Genomic DNA, 6,000 nt, shown 5'->3' on the forward strand with positions numbered 1-6,000 from the left:
AAAACACAAGTATCACTGTGACATACACTAGGTAGGGAGACAAAAATAATCAGAAATAAAAACACCCTGCAATAAGGGTAGGGCGGCTGCGGAAAAATATCAGGTAAAGGGCTAGCAGCAATATTTATTATAAAGGGTATGGGCGGAGCCTATGTATCAAACATTCAAAAAATCGTCTGCCTAAAGATCAAGTGTACATAAGCACAAAAAGTGAGAAGAAATATATAAATACCTATAAGCCGACCCGCGTATAAGCCGAGGTATACACTTTCCCCCCAGAAACCAGGAAAAAGTGATTGACTCGCATATAAGCCCCCTCCCCAATATAGTCCCCTCCCCATAGCCAGATGTGCCCCAGGATCATACAATGGTGTCTCAAGAAGTCACTAGATGGAGTCATAGATATCAGCGGAGACATAGAGGAGGTGGGGGAGCGGCGAGCGTGATAGGGCAGATGTAAACAGCCTGCTGGTGACACGCTGCGTGTTGCTAGCACGGCTTTTGATTTATGGGGGCATAGCAGAGCGCAGAGGGGGCCTGGGGGGGCACTGTATAGCAACAGAGGCCAGGCATTATATGCAGACCCTGCCTCTGTGTGCTAATAGGATTCTTAGAACCCACCTTCTCTTTAAGCTCCTCTGCCATTAACAAAACCTTCTCCACCATCTGTTTTGCTCCACTGACTGCACTTTTTTTTATGCTGAAAAATTAGGCTTATATGTGAGTATATACAGTATATATACATATATTTTCGATAAGGTGTGTGTGTGTATATAAGCATACACACCACATCCATTTAAAGTGTACAGGAGAAGTCCCATGTATATATAGCCAAACTATAGACAATAATGTGCAAGTAAACCACAGTCCTAAAGTCAGAAAGGCTCCGGATCAGCCAGCTTGAGAAAAATGAGCGACGCAATGGCGTCAGGCCGCCGCTGATATTACCTGCTGGTAGCCCTCAAGCCAATAACGCCGCACCCACCCACGGAGGGTCTGACACGTGTATCGCCGGCCGACTGTGGTGATTCACAGGTGATTGACAGCGGGGATTGTGCAGTAGAGGACGACCTCGGGAGGCACAGTCGGGGACCGGGAGCCAGCGGTGGAGAGAGCAGAGCTGCAGCGTGGGACATAGTGGCTGCAGGAAGGCCCGGTTGAGTACATTTTAGGATTAAAGGACTGAACTAAGGAGGCTGCCATATTTATTTCCTTTTAAATAATCCCAGTTGCCTGGCTTTCCTGCTGATATATCTGGCTGCAGTAATGTCTGAATAACACCAGAAACAAGCATGCAGCTAATCTTGTCAGACCTGACAATAATGCCAGAAACACCTGATCTCTCGCATGCTTGTTCAGGGGCTATGGCTAATAGTATTAGAGGCAGAGGATCAGCAGGAGAGCCAGGTAACTGGTATTGCTTAAAAGGAAATAAATATGGCAGCCTCCATATCCCTCTCGCTGCAGTTGTCCTTTAAGGATTTATGACTTGATGCAGCATGATAAAGGCCGTTAGTCCGAAACAGCGGCCTGTCACTGCTATGGTCTGCTGTATTCCTGTGTATAAATAAATGCAATTAAGCTTTTTACATTTGGTGGTGCCGACCTTATTTTGATCTATCAGACTGTCACAGGTACACCTGTTCACCTGAGCGCCGCCTCCTGTGTCCTGCGTCTTTTTCCCTCCATTGCCGCCAGGGGCATCCGTATGTGCTGATGCCACAGCCTGGGGGAGGGGGGTAGGTACTCATTGTACTTGCGGGGAGACCAGTAAGTGATCAGTCCAGTCGTTGGGAAATCGAATGCCGCTACCTCTGCGTACCCGACCGAGCCTTTTTTTTTTCCAGCAAGATCTTTCTAGCACCCAATTACCCGCCCACACCCTCAGATCGCCCTCAGACCCCACCTGATCACCTTGCCAGTGCATTGCTTGCATCTATTCTCCCCTCTAATCACACCCTGATCACCTATCAATCACCCCATCACAACCTGTCACTGCTACCCATCAGATCAGACCCTAATCTGCCCCTTACGGGCACTCAATTATCTGCCCATACCCTCAGATTGCCCTCAGACCACCCCTTATCACCTCCCCAGTGCATTGCTTGCATCTATTCTCCCCTTTAATCACACCCTGAGACACCCATCACTCACCACCTGTCACCCCCTAGCACACCTACCCATCAGATCAAGCCCTAATTTGCCCCGTGTGGGCTCCTGATCACTCGGCCAAACCCTCAGTTCCCCCTCAGACCCCCTTCCGATCACCTCCCCAGTGCATTGATTGCATCTGTTCTCCCCTCTAATCGCCCCCTGAGACACCCATCAATCACCTCCTGTCACCCCTTAGCACTCCTATCCATCAGATCAGGCCCTAATCTGCCCCCTGTGGGCTTCTGATCACCCGGCCAAACCCTCACCCGCTCCACCGCAGTGGCAGAATTTTTTTTCTGATTACTGCTGGTCTCTAAGACTTAATTGTGGCTGAGACCAACCGTTATGCCACACAATACGCAACCGCCAATCCAAGAAGCTACCATGCCCAGCCTTTTTGGTGGAAACCACTCCGTTTCCGAATGTAACAATTTTTGGGGCCTTCTCCTTAACATGGGTCTAGTCAAAAAGATTGTATTGCGGTCTTATTGGTCTACGCACCCAATACATCACATGCCCATGTTCTCTGCTGCCATGTCCAGGTCACGATTTGAGAACATCCTGCGCTTTCTGCACTTCAGTGCCAATACAACCTGTCATCTAAGAGGCCACCCTGCTTATGACCGGTCCACAAAATTCGGCCCCTCATAGACCACCTGTCATCAAAATTTGCAGATGCTTATACCCCTGAACAGTCATTTTGAGGCATTTGGTTTCCAGACTACGCCTCACGGTTTTTGGGCCCCTAAAATGCCAGGACAGTATAGGAACCCCAAGTGATCCCATTTTAGAAAGACACCCCAAGGTATTCCGTTAAATATATGATGAGTTCATAAAAGATTTTATTTTTTGTCACAAGTTAGTGGAAAATGACACTTTGTGAAAAAAAACAGTAAAAATAAATTTCCGCTAACTTGTGACAAAAAATAAAATCTTCTATGAACTCATCATACACCTAACGGAATACCTTGGGGTGTCTTCTTTCTAAAATGGGGTCACTTGGGGTTCCTATACTGCCCTGGCATTTTAGGGGCCCAAAAACCGTGAGGAGTAGTCTGGAAACCAAATGCCTCAAAATGACCTGTGAAATCCTAAAGGTACTCATAGGACTTTGGGCCCCTTAGCGCAGTTAGGCTGCAAAAAAGTGTCACACGTGGTATCGCCGTACTCAGGAGAAATAGCATAATGTGTTTTGGGGTGTATTTTTACACATACCCATGCTGGGTGGGAGAAATATCTCTGTAAATGGACAATTGTGTGAAAAAAAAAAAAAAAAAAAAAAAAAAAATAAAATAAAAAAATTGTCCATTTACAGAGATATTTCACCCACCCAGCATGGGTATGTGTAAAAATACACCCCAAAACACATTATGCTATTTCTCCTGAGTGCGGCGATACCACATTTTTGCAGCCTAACTGCGCTAAGGGGCCCAAAGTCCTATGAGCACCTTTAGGCTTTACAGGGGTGCTTACAATTTAGCACCCCCCAAAATGCCAGGACAGTAAACACCCCACAAATGACCCCATTTTGGAAAGTAGACACCCCAAAGTATTCAGAGAGGGGCATGGTGAGTCCGTGGGAGATGGGAGATTTCTTTTTTTTTTTTTTTTTTTTTTGTCACAAGTTAGCAGAAATGGAAAACTTTTTTGTTGTTGTTGTTGTCACAAAGTGTCATTTTCCGCTAACTTGTGCCAAAAAATAAAATCCTCTATGAACTCACCATGCCTCTTAGTGAATACTTTCGGATGTCTTCTTTCCAAAATGGGGTCATTTGGGGGGTGTTTGTACTATCCTGGAATTTTAGCCCCTCATGAAACCTGACAGGTGCTCAGAAAAGTCAGAGACGCTTCAAAATGGGAAAATTCACTTTTTGCACCATAGTTTGTAAACGCTATAATTTTTACCCAAACCAATAAATATACACTTGTTTTTTTTTTTTTGTTTTTTTTTTATGAAAGACATGTAGCAGAATAAATTTGGACAAAAATGTATACAGAAATTTTACTTTATTTGAAAAATGTCAGCACAGAAAGTTAAAAAAATCATTTGACAAAATTCATGTCTTTTTTTGATGAATATAATAAAAACTAAAACTCGCAGCAGTAATCAAATAGCACCAAAAGAAAGCTGTATTAGTGACAAGAAAAGGAGGTAAAATTCATTTAGGTGGTAGGTTGTATGACTGAGCAATAAACTGTTAAAGCTGCAGTGGTCTGAATGGAAAAAGTGTCTGGTCCTTAAAGGGTTTTATGACTGCAGTCCTTAAAGCGGAATATAACCCTGCGTTTCAACTTTGCTCTAAAACATTATTTACAGTATATTATATGCAACCAGCATTTTTTTTTACTAGACCAGCATTGGAAGGCTTACACAGAGCTTTAAAGTTCCTGGAGATTTCTGCAGACGCATCCGAAGCTGACATAGATACATTTTGTTTACATAAATGTATCTAAGTGTTGAATGTGACTCACTCTCTCTGACTGAGGAGCTGGAGGACAGCCAAAGAGTGTGTAACATTTCTCAATAGATACATTTAATTAAATAGAATGTAACCATCTGAACTTCTGCAAATCTCTCCATGGAACTTTAAACCTCTGTGTTTAACCCTTCCAATGCTGGTCTAGTAAAAAAAAAATGCTTTTTGCATATAATATGCTGTAAATAATGTTTTAGAGCAAAGTTGAAATGCAGGGTTATATTCTGCTTTAAGTGGTTAACGTGAACCTAAAGTAAAAAAAAAAAATATGCCAATTTACTTATCTGTGGCTTCTTCCAGAAGATCTACCTGAAGTCTTCCTTGTCCCTCGCTGTCATCCCTTGCTCAGCCGTTCCTCCGCTGTCTCCCTCCGTAATCTGGCTGGCTGTGCGTGTCATTCTGGCCACAGGAGCGCAATAGGACGCTCCTGGTACAGGGACGCACATCCAGCATTGGAGCGGGACACTGGAGAAACAGGGGGATGACTATGGGGTACCAGGAAGAAGACTTCATTGGAAGAAGCCCTAGGTAAGTAAATGGGCAATTTATTTTTTTTCTTTTGGCCTCCTTTAAGTGCGGTGCTTGCGATAATGCGATGCCTCTCTTGTGTCGGATCAGATACCTCCTGTGCACTCATTAGGGGACCACAGCCGGTATGAAAGTCTCTACGGACGTTCATCGCTTCTGTGGCCCATTGCACTAGAATAGGGTAATGCTACGCAGGTTTACCCTGCTAAGTAAAAGGGGCATCAGTGGCTAACAGTTTCCCATGAGGTGCCAGATTCTGAATATCCCATTGTTAAATACATATCTGTACCTGCTAGAATGATCCGGCGTGTCATCCACGGTGTGCGCAGTGCAGCGGCAGAGCGGAGCCCCCAGGCGGGATGGGGGTGGAGAAGGGTCTGCGCAGCTCCTGAAGTGACGTGTTTGATGTGGTATTAGAGATGTGGGGGCGGATCTGACACCAGAACCTGTCCCGTCAGTCTCTCTTTCATCCTTTAGAGGGCGTGTTCAATTAAAATGTTGTGAGTAAAATGATGCCCCACTCGCCTCTGGGTAAGACTGATAGCAGCAGTTTGTGGGCTAATAGTAAATTATAAGCGTAGGTGCGAGATAACCTGGAGGGAAGGCGGGGCCCCAGATCTCCCAGTCACGTTTTATCTAGCGATGATGGGCAGATTCGCTTTATGTTGGCTACACACGATACAATTTTCTGGCAGATTTACTGTCAGATCAATTATTTCCAATATGTCCACTCTGATTTCCGATCGATTTTTCTTTTTTTGGACAATTTTCCATTCACTCCTACAAAAAATCATTTGAAAAATCAATCGGAAATCTGATAAGACATGTTGGAAATAATCAA

At 44.6% G+C, this 6,000-nt stretch overlaps 1 protein-coding gene across 1 annotated transcript in view; it reads left to right on the forward strand.

Annotated features, from left to right (window-relative positions):
* PPP2R5C (protein phosphatase 2 regulatory subunit B'gamma) overlaps positions 1-6,000 on the forward strand; it is a 224,364-nt gene that overhangs the window by 35,994 nt on the left and 182,370 nt on the right. The window lies entirely within an intron of this gene.

Source organism: Hyperolius riggenbachi, chromosome 9 (genome assembly GCF_040937935.1).
Source record: "Hyperolius riggenbachi isolate aHypRig1 chromosome 9, aHypRig1.pri, whole genome shotgun sequence".
NCBI lineage: Eukaryota > Metazoa > Chordata > Amphibia > Anura > Hyperoliidae > Hyperolius > Hyperolius riggenbachi.